The sequence below is a fragment of the Zea mays genome, chromosome 6 (genome assembly GCF_902167145.1).
Source record: "Zea mays cultivar B73 chromosome 6, Zm-B73-REFERENCE-NAM-5.0, whole genome shotgun sequence".
Lineage (NCBI taxonomy): Eukaryota > Viridiplantae > Streptophyta > Magnoliopsida > Poales > Poaceae > Zea > Zea mays.
The window spans coordinates 109,165,698-109,181,437 of record NC_050101.1 but is presented as its reverse complement, the minus strand read 5'-3'; positions in this window follow the sequence as shown (position 1 = coordinate 109,181,437).

Below are 15,740 nucleotides of genomic sequence, written 5' to 3'. Positions count from 1 at the left end.
TTGGAATTATTTCGCCTCGGATATGGGCAGTCTTTGATAAAATGTCTAGACTTCCCACAATTGAAGCAGCTAGTTGATGAACTTGGGAGTGCAGGAAAACGAGCACCAGGGGCACTCGTCTGAGTTGTTGAAGTGGGGGCAGTGGCAGGGTGGATGAATACAGGCTGTTTGAAGGGGTAGGAGGGTGGACGAGGTGAAGAACGGTTTTGATTGAAAGGTCGGATCACCAACCTTTGTCGCTTTTCAGGCCCTTGGTTGGACCTGTCACCTCCAAAGCCCTTTGATTTTCCTGGGCCTGCATACTTAGCTTCAATTGCCAGTGCGGTGCTGACAGCCCTACTGTAGGAGAGGTCGAGGCAGGTGGCCATCTTTCGTTGTAGCCGGTCATTGAGGCCTCTCATAAAACAATTCCTCTTTTTCAGGTCAGTATTGACATGGTTAATTGCGTACTGGGACAAATGATTGAATTTGTTGAGATACTGCATAACATTATCTCCTCCTTGCTTGAGCTTCATGAATTCTTCTTGCTTCATATGGAGCACTCCTTCTGGAATGTAGTGCTCCCGAAATGCCAATTTAAATTCGTCCCATGTGACTTGATGTCCGGTAGGCTGAATGGCCACATAATTTCCCCACCAGGTGCTGGCAGGGCCTCTTAACTGCTGAGCCACAAATAATGGCTTCTGGTCTCCGTGCATCGGATGAGTCCAAACTTCTGCTCAATGACCCGAACCCATTCGTCAGCTTTGAGGGGATCTTCGGCTTTGACGAATAGTGGAGGATGGGTTTTCAAGAAATCCAAGTATGAAGTTTCGCGGGGTCCCTGCGGATAAGCCCTCCCGCCTTGTTGCTGAAGTTGTTGTCCCACCATTTCACGTAGGAAGCGGGTGTTGTCAGCGGTCATGGTGACCAAGGCGGCGATAGCCTCGTCTAGCATGGGCGGTACCGGCGGTGGATTGGGTGTATCATCTTGACCATGGGATGTTCCCACACCGTCATGTGCGAGTTCAAGATGGCATCTGAAGCAAAGAAATATTTGGAAAATATCACATGCTGATATATACCATCATTTTACATTACTTAAGATGTAATGTTACAAACTCAAAGTACAACATGACCACATTACCTATTTTACAATAACATTATTTCTAAATTGTACTACTACTAGTATTTATTATCCTTAGCAGCTTCGGTGTCGGGTGTAGGGGTCCATTCATCAGCCAGGTTCATTGAAGGAGGGGGCTTGAAAAGATCCAGTTCCCCACCAAATGCTTCACCTGCTGTTTCAGAAGGTCCAGCTCCCATTCCGATAGGGTTGGCAGGTACGTCGGGGTGCAATCGCGAATACAATTCATGAACTTCCCCATGCAATGTATTGCAGTACACCTGCAAGTTATCAATGGTCGTGCTAAGCTCCTCCACACGGGCTCGAGCTTTGGCTTCTCGGTCCCAAGCAATGGAACATGAGTTGACGGCCCAATCGAGTACCAAATCTCGTTCGGCAAGCTCGTCTTGCAGATGTCAGATGTCAGTTCTTAACTCATTTATGCGCTGACCATCCTTGACCCACACACTGTTCCTGTGACGTAGCTCCGTTCGAAGCTGCTCCACCTAGGCTTCTAGATCCCCAATGGGGTCATTGCTACGGCTGCTGCTATCCTCATGCCCTGGGGCCAGTTGGTGCCGAGGTACACCAATCGGTCCAGTGGACTTGCGCGCGGTCTTTCTTGTACGTGGCGGCATATCTCCATAAGGGGGAAAACTTTTATTAGTATAGTTTTTATCATGATACATGCATAATTATAGAATCAACCTTAGTTGATTCACAACCTTCTATACAGTGCACTCTACTATCTGGTCTTTAAAATAAGTACTTCAGAAGGTAGTTAGATAAGAAGTAAAGAAATTTTCCTAGATAAGTCTTTGAAAATTCTTTTTCAAAATGCCTCATAACATCTGCAGAGATGGGCTTTGCTCCAATACCAGCTGTGACAGAACCTCCCAAGTCATTAGGCCCACCTACAGTTGTCCTTGTCCATTGGACGTAAAACAACCCTACAAGTGCTCCTGATCACTTGATAAGTTCAGTATTTGTATTCTTTACCTTGCCCAAGAGTGTTTTACCCATCACGCAGATATTACAACAAATCAGAGGAACGAGTATGCGAAAGCAGTTACAACAACTTATTTTATAGTAAAGTATGGAAAGAGTAGTATTATTACAGACCAGTAAAATATAAGAGTGCTGGAGTAATATTATTACATATCTTGAGAGGAAAAAACCCCTCCCGATTAACAGTAAAAGTTTTTAAAGGAGGACACTTCCTCCCGAGGCTTTAGTCTTGGTTTTCTTCCTTAGGCATCACCTTGGAACAAAAGCAACAAAAATTGGCTGCTTCCTCACCTACAACAACATGGGTTTGAAAACCCTGAGTACGGAGTGTACTTTCGCAAGTCTTACCCGTGAAAATAAAAGACTCTCAAGGATATGCTGGCTTTTGGGAATCAAGGTATGGCTTATCAAGAATCAAAGACTCTGTTTGCATAAATGCTTACTAATAGTGGATCCTTAAAAATTCAGTTTTACTTGTCAGGTTAAGTAAAGTTACCTGCATCTAGAGTTCTTTCTACCCTAGTTCAAGCACTTGACCTATACTAGCCAATTTCTTATCAATCCTTCTTATTCACTGGAATGCTACATGTAAGTCAGTGACCAAGTGTTCAAGTCCGAGAAGTAACGGCGATCTGAATCGATTAATACTCAGCTAAGGATCTCCAATCACACGACATATGTAGCACTTAACCCTTGCATATGTCAACTCGCCACTGGGGTTCTTAAGACCAAATCAGGTTCATGCCAACCAAGAGCACAGATACACCACCGTCCAGCATCTTGCCACGCAGGGTACACGCTACTCTCGCCATCTCTCCACTCCAATTGCGTGTTATCTTATTCTGGTATTAGTCTGCCAGAGGCAAAGCTTACCCATGATGAGGCATGTGACCAGTTAAAGGGTCCTCGGTCAGCAGGCCTACATCGAAACGGTCCTTAATCGACTTAGACGGAGACACTACATCGAGACTCTCTTCTCATGCAAGTCACTCGCCCGGTCTCAGCTTTATCATTTCAACCCAAAGTTTGGTACCTGGCAGAGGTACATCTTTTCCGATGTTGAACCCATCATGGCCATGATGGATCCACCATCAAGTTTTTTATTTTGAAAACATCCCACCCACTTGAAGCATCATCTTTTGTCAAAACAAAACATTTTGTTTTTTAGAGCAAGTCTAAGCATAAGAAAAACCTTTTGTAAAACAGGGGATCAAGGAAAGGTAATCAAATTCTTAAGGAAGGAAATGCAGCAACTTGTTTAGCACACAACTCCTGTCACCTAATGCATCAAGCAAGTGAGAAAGATTTTAAAAGTAGCAAGGAGGTGGCAAATGCACCGGGGCTTGCCTTGTGTTATAGGTGAGTCGGGCTCTGCTCCACAGATGTCAAAATAAAAGCAGTTCCCGGCCGGTGGGTCTTTAGGTGGTGGTGGTGTAGCTCTTGCTTCTTCAACTTCTATTTCTTCCTTGTTTTCTATATAGAACCATATATAATCATGAATGCTTATGTAATGCTTATGAAATGCAGTGATAGAAATGGTTTATCAAGTTGTATCTTGAGTACAACTTTCCTTCACGGAACTCAAGTAAACTAGGGTTTTTGGAGTCAGAACTGTAGTTCCTAGGGCAGGCATCACTAGAGGATTAGGGTTTTGGGGTTTAGGCACCAAACAATGTCCAAATCACGCCAAACTTTACCCAAGGCTTCTAAATAATAGTTAAAGCTTATCCAAAAAGTTTGATGATTTTTGGAGTTAGTAATTAATTTCTAAAATTCCAGGAGGATAAATTTTGGCTATTTTAAATACTCCATAATTCCCTATTTAGACTAAAAATCATACTACTATTTTTATTAAATACTATAGAAAATTAGGAACCTAGCAAAATTAGTCTTGCATTTTTAGCATTTTTCTTCAATTTTCTAGAAATTCTCTAACCCTGGCAGAAAAAGAAAAGGAAAAACTATAAACAGTGTTGGGCTGAATTCAGCCCAACCGGCCTGCAGAAAGGGGAAAGCACACGCGCGCCCGCGCTGCCGATTTTGCGAAAAGGCCCCCGATGTTTTAAATAACTTGGAAAGTGTTCCCGGGACTATTCCTAGAGTCACTGACATCTTACAAAAATACCCTTCTAGTTCTATTTCTTCTCCAAATAGATCAAAAACTACGGCGTGCTCACCGTCGACGAATCTGCTGCTCGGACCGGCCAAGATTGGCGGTGGCTGCCCAAATTAATTACTGGGCAAGTATTACAAACATGAGACAACCCTAGAACGAGCTTTAATTGAGTGGTTATGGCCCTGGCTTAGTCTGTCCACGGTGGCGAGGAATGTCGAACACAAGTTCATGTGTTCCGGGTGATTGAGCGTGGCCAAGCAGGGAGGGTGGAGCCAATGAGTATCACAAGCGTATATAGGTGCTGAAACACGATTAAAACGAGCAGGAGCAGACCTAGGAGTAGCTAGCCACAGAGCGCAGAGAATTTTCGCTCACCGGTGATAGAAAAGGGGGAAAACGGGGCCGCGACGGGTCCGGGCGGAATTAGGAGGTGAGGTTGGGGCTACACGGTCGCAAAAGACTATGGTTTCACCATGCACTACCAATTTTGGGAGAGGTGGAGAGGATTCCGCAAATTTGTGCTTCAACCGAGTTCACTGGTGAAGATGTGAATACCTCACCGTGGGTGGCGAGGCTATTTAAAGGCGCGGTAGTCCGGCTAAGGATCCACGGTCGTGGATTACACCATTCGTGCATGGTTACCACGTAAATAAGGGACACAATGAGGGAGGAGAGAGGCATGGACGACACAGTGGCGGAAATGACCGAGCCACGGTGGCCGCCGGTGAATTATCTCTGACTAGGCTCGGGCTAGGTCCGCGAGATCGCGACACGTCCAAAGCTACCTCCCCGCGAATATCCACGGCGTGCCAGGCACGAATCACGGCGACCGACACGCATCCAGGCGCGCGGATCACCGGCGGCGAGGGGGACTGAACCCTGGGATATTTCAGTGCACTGTACCATTGGAAGCTTCATCAGTTGTTCTGACCGAGGATCTTCAGAGGCATTTTTCTTGAATTTTGCATGACAACTTGCTAATCTGTTTGTAGCAAACTTGTAGCCCTATATACAAACTACAATTCTGCTATAGAGATCATGTTCAGCTGCTTACTCCTTTGAGCATGAATCAAGCCTAAAGTTCTTCAAAACTCACTGACCGTCCATATTCAGTTTCTGTATTATCTAACAGCCAGACTTAGGGCCAATTATCTCCATTTTTTTGTATAACACAATGCTTAATCCCTTAAGAAAAATTGTACTCCTATAATATCTCTAGACTTTTGATGTGTTGACCCTAGGCAAAATCTTTGTATTTTTGGATCTGCAGAGTTCCAAAGTCAGCCTTCATCAATGATTTTTCAGACTTAGCCATACATGAGCACTGGAGTGGCCTTTTTGCAATTAGACTCAAATCTCATGGTTTCATTTGCAAATCTTCAAATATGTGAACCATATGACTTAAGGTACCCTAATTCCATGGTTTTTGCACTTAGGTCCAAAAGTGTGCAACATTTACATATAACCCCCTAGGGTTTCAGTCTAGGGTTTTCCAGGGGTTTGTTTAGGGTTTTTGGTACTTCTAAGGTTTGGGTGCCACTTAAGTCCATTAATGGTGATATTTTATGACCATTTCTCATGAGTTTTAAAGTTTTCTCTCACTTGGCTTTATTAACACTTCTAAGCCCAATTTAGGGTTAAGTATCCTACCCTAGGGTTTCACCCATGACTAATCACCTCAATAGAACTTATTTGAAATTTTTGCCTAGTGAATGCATTCTAAGTGTAACAATCACATGATATGCCAATGCTCATGATGTTATGCTCAAGTTTTAGTGGTAGTAACACTAGGGGTGTTAAACTACGTCGACTAATTGGACACCCGTCTGTATTCGGGCGACCCTCGAAGTTTTGTCGGCGCTCATGCGCTGTCTCTAGAGAGACTCGGGCATCCTCACCCGCACGCCTACGGTTGAGCTCTGCCAGTAGGTTGTCAGCCCTCTCCAGAGAGATTCGAGCATCCTCGCCCGCAAGCCTGCGGTTGAGCTCTGCCCACAGGTCATCAGTCCGTGCACCCCTCACTGAGGGTGAGCGCACAAATGCCGACACCTCACGTTGACGCCGGAATGAATGAGGCCTGGGCCTGGCCGAGCTAGAATGTGCCATACCGAGGAGACGGTCGACATCTTCACGCCACTGCCTCATGGCCCCCGGCGAGGCCGTGGAACTTGGGGGGTTGCGTAACAACTCCCTGGCCCCAGGAGCAGCCCTTGACGGAGCCCTGGATATCTACGCAGGCATGTGTTGCTGAGCAGCGTGCACTGCAGCAGCACCAGGTGCAGGGCGGTTGGAGCCTCGTGGCATGGAAGATGCTGCCTCTTCCTCCATCAGAAAGTCCTCGGGAGACAAGCCGTGGTGCTCGACGATCTGAACCATCGCGTCGAGCAAGAAAACAGGCAAAAAAACTCAAAGCCAAGCCCCTACCTGGTGCACCAAATGTCGGAGAGAAAATCCTTCGACCGGGTGGCGGAATGCACCCGCCCTAATCCTAAGATGAGGAGGGGGCCTAAGTGTTTTGCCTGTTAGGTGGATTCGGGATGAGCACAAGAACATGCGAGGGTTTATAGTGGTTCAGGCCACCAGAGCGTAATACCCTATCTCCACTGTATGTATGTTGTATTGAGAGTGTATGTAAGCGTGTGTGTAAAACTTGTCCCTTGTAACGCTGTGTGTCTTCCCTTTTATAGTTTAAGGGAGGCACATACAAGGATGCTGAGCCCCGACATGTGGGCCCAGAAGCATAATGGAAGAAATACATTATGTGGATAATTAATGCTGACAGAACACCAAGATCTTTACTGGACGTTGTGTTGCCCGCCTTAGTAACACCTGAGTAATTAGCGGGGGTCATAAGGACCGCAGTCCATGCATCATTGATAGGTAGTTACCCTTTTCCTGGTAATGCGGGAGTAATGGCACGACCCATGCAACGTGGATTGGGCACGTCGCCTGTCACTGGAATAGACAGACACACGTCTTATCTATAATAAATGCCAAAACGTGTGTAGCCTAGAGGCTTTATGTCAGGCTCCGCCCGTTGGCTTACGCCGCACGCAGTAGGCCACGTGGCAGCATTGGCTCTCCGCCTGAGCGGGGAGCAGGAGTGTATGTGGATAGGTCCGGATCCCACCAGACCAGGTCTGGACATGTGTCGGCACTGGACCCCCGCCTGGGCCCTGATTAAGGCCCGGGTGTGTTCTGTCCTGGGACCCTACCGTGGGTGGCCCGGACTCCATATGGGGGGTCCGGATCCCATTCCAGGGGTCCGGTCCGTACAAGTGGGGGTCCTGGACAAAACTTGGAGGTCCGGACTGTATATCTAGGGGTCCGGCACTTTTCCATGGGGGTCCGCACTCACTGTTGATGCCTTAGAGTATAACACTCTCTCTGGACACGTGGTGGCCCCGGACCCGCCCATGTGGTGGGGTCGAGCGCTGTTGCTGACTCAAAGTAGTAACCCGAGGCTGGGGCGAGTCGTGGCCTAGTCCCACATACAGCTCTTTTACCACGCGACTAAGAGTAGCCGCGTGGGTACTGTGCTTTTATGTAGTAGTAAGGGGTACCCTAGTTTTAGGGTACTTACAGACGGGTATTATTCAAACCTCCAGTCCCATAATCAAGCTCTACTCTCGGTAAGTTGAAGTAACATTTTGTTCGTAACAACTAAAAACACATGATGTGTACCTTATTTTCTCAACAATGGCTTGCATCTAATTTGTAGCAACTAGCACAACAAGCGGGTGTCCCGATGTCGACATATGGGATGCCACCTCCAGACTTTGCACGGCCGATGCCAATGTTGTTGCCTCCACCCTGCCTTAATTCCCTATGGTATGTACACATATATGTGTGTGACATGTTCATAGATGTCTTATGTGTTAAAATGAAAAACTTAGTGGTTAACATTTCATGTGCGTGTGTTATAGGGATTTCAGACACCTTCCGCTTCAGTTGTCGCACCTAGAGATGCGTTTGGTCAAGACGACGCATCGAATTCTTGGGTGAACAAGCTTTTCAACACCTAGAGTCCAGCCGGAGGAAGTGGCTATAACTTGAACCAACCAGGTGATGGATATGAGTGACAGTTCATCAAATGTGTTTGATTTGGAACTATGTCAGTGTTCATGTCAAGGACTATGTGTCGAACTATGTCAGTGTTTAATTTGGAACTATATGTTGATGTAAAAGACTTGTTGCAACTATTTGGAACTATATGTTTGTGAATGTGAGGTGATGTTTGTGAATGTGAATACTTATGTGAATTGATGTTTGTGAATGTATGTGAATATGTGGTTGTATATGAAATCTGTGGTTTTCTCTGTAAATGTCAGAAATTTACAAAAATATAATTTTTTTTGCAACTGCTGAAATTCATTATGTCTGACGGCTTAACACAAGTCGTCGGACATAATACTTCATTATGTCCGAAGGCTAACATAGGCCGTCGGCTAATATAGGCCGCCAGACATAAGCGATGGACGACCATTAACGACCGTTACTGAGGATAAACGCCGATGGCCGAAAGGTGTCGTCAGACATAGCTTATGTCCAACGGCCGCTGTCAGAAATAAGAGTATTTTCGACCCTTTACGACAGAGGGACGGGTACCATCGAACATAAGCCTACGGCCGTCCGTCAGAAATAACTTATGTCTGATGGCTTTAACCGTCGAAAATACCCTATTTTACTAAAGTGACGAACATACACCACCCACGTATTTCCTTTAATCTAGGTTGCTGCTGCTCGTTGGCAGTAGCATATTATTGACCAAATTTCTACCACGTGCTACGTACGATCCTGCATGTATTAGAGTACGTCTGGTTTCACATCAGACACTTATTAACGTTGTGTTTGTTTTTTCAAAGAAGAATGTAAAAGTTCATGTACCCGAGCTCTAGGACATGCCATTTTTGTTTTCTTTTGTTTTTTAGCAAGCACCACGTAGCAGTTTAAAATCTAAATTCCACCAAATATATCTCTATATATGCATACACTCAGAACATCTCCAAAAACCTCCTTAAAAATCATTTGGGAAGTCAATGCATGATTATGCCAAGTGATCGATGAACAAAATAAATAGAGAGCTCTATGTTTATCTTCCTCTCCAGTAGTTTTTAGTAATTAGAGAATCTCCAGGACTCTGATGTATAATTTACTTGCTAAACCAGAGACAAGTTAACAAAATAAGCACCAACCTTAATTTACCCCCTCCAATAGTTTACCATATGAACTTTCTAAAAAAACGAATTGTTTGGCGTAGTAATTCTATGTCAGTGCAGCCATCCACCATGTCCGTCGACAGATAGGTTGTCATTCTCAGTTCACCCCATCCACCATGTGTGTTAGTACCGGACCTTGTACATTATTCCCCATGATCTTCATGGGACAGCGACGGTAGAAGTGCTACACAAAAAAACATTTGTCAGCTTATTCCTTTGGCTTTAATCTGTACCGGTTTCTACTGTTTCTACAATATTTTTGTCTCTATAGATTGCAGCTGCAGCAGCCTGAACAGCTGGCTTCAACGGATACTGTAAAGCCCCAAAATTTTTATAAGGTAAAAAAATAAAAAAAATAAAATAATAATTCATGTATTTATATAAAAGTGTTATGGGAATTATTCAGTTTCCTTCTCTTTGTGCATACTCAGTTAGTGGTATTAAATTATTCAACTAAACAAATGAATGAACAAAGAAATGTGTGTCTCATGCCGAAGATTTTGTTGTGATGCATTTTGTTTGAATAAAGGAATCAAGAGTTAATTTGACATCAAATGATAAATAAAAATATAAAACAGAAATGAGAAAGGAAATTGTTATAAAGTCATTTCTTGCTTCCATAATTAAATAATTGGAAGGAGGATAAATAATAATATTAATAATAGTAGGATTTATACTCACATTTGGATTATATTTGAGATTTGAATTCAAAACAGAAATTAGAATTTGGTTTTGAATATTTGGAAGTTGAAAATAGAAAAGGAGGAAAGAAGAGAGAAGACAAGGGAAACAATATACACTATGAAGAAAAAATATATATAAATGAATATTTTATTTTAGGCTAGTACTTTTATTTTAGCACTTTATCCCTGTATGAAACTCATAAACAAATTTGAATTCAAATTATGAATTGGAATGGGAAAAACAAAACAGGAATAAAAGAAGGGGGGGGATTCCTGGTGCTTGGGCCCATTTCACTCCAATCTCGGCCATTCATCCACGTGGCCCGTTCACTTTCTCCACTCTGCGCGGCCCAACACACCTTGCCGACCGCCCATTGGACCCGACCGGTCAGTCTCTGTTCGTCTGCGCGTTTGGACACTGACGTGTGGGCCCATTTAAGCAGTAGCATCTTTCTCCTTCGTTTACCTGAGCAGGCTCCTTCGTTTGGACACTTACATCGCTTAATCACCTGTAAGTCATCCTCGGTTGAATTCGTATGGATCTCCTTAATCTCCTGCACCTGTCGGAGTTAGGTTAGGCGCGTCTGGACCGGGGTGTGCAGCTCGCCGGCGTTGGTACCGCTGCTGGCTGTCGCGCGCCACCGTGCGGAAGGGACCAGTGTAGGGGAAGAGTGCCTGCGGCGCGCAGACCGTCGACTCCGCGATGTAGGGCCCGGATTAGATTGCGTTTAAAAGTGATAGGGACCGTCCGATCTAGATCGGAGTGGTGCGGATAGGTTGGCCTTCATTAGTTTTGGACCCTCGGATCTTGATCCAGCGGCCAGATCTTACCGATACCCCTTCGCCCAGTTCTTTTTGCACATGAGCCCCTCAAGAACCTGCGAATAAACCCGCCGTCCAGTGCACAGTCCTCTGTGTCTTAGGAATAATTGCGCAGAGGCCCCTGTCTTCTCTAAAATTTGAGGCGCAGTCCAGGAATTAAATAAAACAGGAAAAAGAGATTTAGAAATTGATTTTTAGTACAAAAATAATTCGAGAAATTTGTATAAATCATATTTAATTCATATCTTGTCCAAATTGACCCATTTCAGTTCCTATAATTTTGTAATATTATTTTTTATCATCTAGTACCACTGCTTTCACATGATAGCCATATTAAAAATTTATATTCTATTTAATCTTGTATAAAACACATAGAATCTTCAAAAATTCATAACTTCTCCGTTTTAACTCCAAATTGACCCATAGAATCTCGTATTATTTTGCAAGAACAACATTTATTATACCATGTCTTATTATTTTATGATTAGATCTTTAATTAACTTATGTTGGTTGGGCTCATTAATGTCTCATCATTATTGACCAAAAATATAATTTATAGTAATTTATAACTTAGATTAAAGTTGAGAAAACTATTTATAGGATAACCTCTTATATGATTTATATTAACCAATTTATAATATAGTTTAATATTTTAATCACATTGTCGGCGTTTCGAGACAGGGGGGTCCCAAAGCCGACGAGTGAGTGTGCTGCGTGCCCCAGCCCAGATGGGTCGAGCGCGTGGGCGAGCGCGAAGGGGGGAGAGGCGAGGTGGCCAGAGTCGAGCGTGAGAGAGGTGGAAGTCCCGCGGCCTTCGTGTTCGTCCCGTGCCCAGGTCAGGTGCGCTTGCAGTAGGGGGGTTACAAGCGTCCACGCGGGTGAGGGAAGCGAGCGGCCCCAAGAGAGCGCCTGTCCCGTCCTCGGTCCCGCGCGGCCAACCTTTTTCTAAGAAGGCCCTGGTCCTCCCTTTTATAGTCGTAAGGAGAGGATCCAGGTGTACAATGGGGGGTGTAGTAGAGTGCTACGTGTCTAGCGGAGAGAGAGCTAGCGCCCTAGGTACATGCCAATGTGGCAGCCGGAGAGGTCTTGGCACCTTGCTGGCGTGATGTCGTGGCTGTTGGAGGTGCGACGGTGCCTGGCGGAGGGACAGCTGTTGGAGCGGTCGAGTCCTTGCTGACGTCGCCCTGCTTCCGTAAGAGAGCTGGGGGCCGCCGTCGTCATAGAGCTTGTGGAGCGCCATCATTGCCCATCCGGCGGAGCTGGCCGGATGGGACGCCGGTCTTGTTCTCCGTGACCCGAGTCGATTCGGGGCAGGACGATGATGACGCTTCCTGTTGACGTGGCGGGTCTGTGCCCTAGGCGGGGTGACGTGGGGGCTCCTCCGAAGTCGAGGTTGAGTCTGTCTTCTGTTGCTGAGGCCGAGTCCGAGCCATGGGGTCGGGCGAGGCGGAGGCTGTTTGGCCGAGGCCAGGGCGGAGTCCGAGTCCTAGGGTCGGGCGAGGCGGAGTTTCGTCGTCTTCCGGGTCTTAGCCCGAGTCCGAGCCCTGGGGTCGGGCGGAGCGGAGTTCGCCGTCTTCCGGGTCTTAGCCCGAGTCCGAGCCCTGGGGTCGGGCAGAGCGGAGTTCGCCGTCTTCCGGGTCTTAGCCCGAGTCCGAGCCCTGGGGTCGGGCGGAGCGGAGTTCGCCGTCTTCCGGGCCTTAGCCCGAGTCCGAGCCCTGGGGTCGGGCGGAGCGGAGTTCGCCGTCTTCCGGGTCTTGGCCCGAGTCCGAGCCCTGGGGTCGGGCGGAGCGGAGTTCGCCGTGGCGCCTTTGGTAAGGCCTGACTGTCTGTCTGACTCACCCTTTGCGTTAAATGCTCCTGCAACTCGGTCAGTCGGTGTGGCGATTTAGTCAGGGTCGCTTCTGAGCGAAGCCAAGGCCTCGGGCGAGCCGGTGATGTGTCCGCCATAAAAAGGGGGGCCTCGGGCGAGACGGAAGTCTCTCGAGGTCGGCTGCCCTTGGCCGAGGCTAGGCTCGGGTGAAGCGCGATCGAGTCACTCGTGTGGACTGATCCCTGACTTAATCGTACCCATCAGGCCTTTGCAGCTTTATGCTGATGGGGGTTACCAGCTGAGAATTAGGCGTCTTGAGGGTACCCCTAATTATGGTCCCCGACAGTAGCCCCCGAGCCTCGAAGGGAGTGTTAGCACTCGCTTGGAGGCTTTCGTCGCACTTTTTGCAAGGGGACCAGCCTTTCTCGGTTGCATTTTTGTTCCGGTGGGTGCGCGCGAGCGCACCCGCCGGGTGTAGCCCCCGAGGCCTCGGAGGAGTGGTTACACTCCTTCGAGGTCTTAATACCTTGCGTAATGTTTCGGCTGGTCTGGTCGTTCCCTCATGCGAACTGGCCGTAGCCCGGGTGCACTGTCGGGGCCCAAGCTCTCGGGCTGGTATGTTGACGCTGTCAACGGTTTGGCCGGAGCCGGTTTTTGCGAGAGCAGCCCCCGAGCCTCTGCACAGGGCGAGAGGACGATCGGGGACAGACTCGACTTTTTACATACGCCCCTACGTCGCCTTTCCGCAAGGAGGAGGGGGGGAGTGCGCCATGTTACCCTCGATGGGCACCGAACATGGTGTCTCCGGTGAGCTGCAAGCGGGTAATCCGAGTGGACGTCCGTGCCCCGTTCGTTGGGGGTCGGCTAGGGGCCTAGAGGCACGCCCAAAAGTACCTGCGGGTGATTTGCCGGACCCGGTCCCCTGGCGACGGGGTCCGAGGGCTCGATGCCTCCCTCCGATGGGATTCCGTTACAAGATCGTTCCCGCTGGTCTCGGAAATGTCCTAGGGTACCTCGGGAGCGCAGCCCGAGCCTTGGTTATGTATCGAACGTACCCCTGGTCATCCCTCGCTCGGTGTCTGAGGCGACTGTGAACCCTTCGGGGGCCAGCCTTCGAACCCCTGATCAGTAATGGGCGCGGAGCCCGAGTAGCCTGAGGCGGCCATGGAGCCCTTCGGGGGGCTGGCCTTCGAACCCCTGACCAGTAGTGGGTGTCGGGCCCACGCGATCTGAGGCGACTGTTGAACCCTTCGGGGGGCCAGTCTTCGAACCCCTGATCAGTAGGGGGGGGCCCGGAGCCCGGTTCCTTCGCGGAAAAGGATCCTTTTCGGGGTATCCCCCTTTCCCGGTCCCTGTTGCAAGAGATAGAGAAAGAGGAAAAAGGAAAAGGAAACGAAATCGAACGACGTGGCGTACCTCTTTTTGACGCGGTTATTACGGCGAAGGTGAAGCGTCGCGCGCTTCTCCCGCCAGAGGCGCCGCGTGTCCTGCCGCGGAGTTAATGCGACGGGGCGAGTGGTTGGCGGGGTGGCTGTTACGCGTGCGCGAGCCGCTTGAGGAACGGGTCACGGGCGCACCGTCTTCACGCCGTGGGAGGAGGCCCTCTCGCTGCCCCAGGATGAGACGTGAGCCTGGCTGACGACGTGACTGCTGCGCCCGCCCGCCTGCCACCGCCATTACTGCTGGCCCACTTTCGGTCGCTTTGACCAACGCGCCAGGCTAGCGCTGCTGGGTCGCCTCGAGTCGCGGCATAGGCTCCGCAACCGAAGAGGCGTGACGGTGGCGCAAGTGGCGGTGCGGTTGCTTGCATGCAGCAACTGGCGCGCCGGTTGCTTGACGCGTGGGCCTGGGCTTCTAAGCTGGCGTGTCAGAAGTCGGAGAGGCGCGTCCACCTGGCGCGGTTGCATGCCGTCTGCATGGCTGCCCGCCCCTTCCGCCCGTTGGTCTGGGCAAAAGTGGGGGGTCGCTTGTAACCGCTGGACAGTCGTGCGCACCACGCGCGGCGGTTTGGCTTCTTCTGCCCTGAGCTGGCTTGCATGACATGCGGGACCCAGCCCTCGAGTCGCAGGGGAGGGCCTTGGAGCGTGTTGGAGAAGACTCAGCCCGCGGCGTCTGGGGGCGCATGTAGGGAGAGTTGCCTTTAAAAGGAGGGAGACTCCTTTCAGAAGGCAACCATGTCTTGTTCCTCTCTTATGCGTCGTGTCTTTCCATCTTCCAAGCCCCCGGATGGGGGGTATCCGCCGCCTTTCCGCCTCCTCGTTGGAGGAACGCAACTCCATGGGAGTTGGTACCTCTCAGCCATCGTTCGGCTTCAAGGATTTTCATCACGCAGCCTGGTTGCTTTCTCCCGCCGGTGGTCACCCAAGACGGTGACCTCCAGCTCCTGGATGGGGAGAGGCAAACCAGGCTGTGATCCCGCCCTCAGCATCGGGTGTGTTCGTCATCCTCGCTGGGGCGGGGGTCGAGGCGAGCCGGGACTCTACCTCATGTACGGGTCGGCGAACCACCTCCTCTTCCAGCTTCTGGTGGTGGCAATCGCCCTCCCGCGCTACGACGGAGTCGTCCTCCAGTCATGCCGGGGAAGGCGAACTGTTGCTGTCCAGCTAGGATGCAACATTCCGTCTTCCTCCTCGCATTCGCGGCGAGGACGGCAGCGAGGATCTACCGGAGCGCTTGGGAGCGGCCCGCTCTTTGGCTTTGATGGCTTGTTCGTGTCCCTTGAGCGGGACCACGAACAAGAGCCTTCCGGTGGCCGCGTTCACCCGGGGCCATGGCTGCTGCTGCAGAGGTCACTGGCGAGCCTCACGGCGTTCGCAACCCCGCAGGCCCGAGGTCGCTCGTACCCACGGGGACGGAACCGGAGTTCCGTTTGTGATGGCACTTTGAATGCCAGTGTGTTTGTTCATTGTGGCTGTCGGGGCCTGAACATGTATGTAATTTCGGCACGGAGCCGTGTTTTTTCCTCATTTTCGAGCGC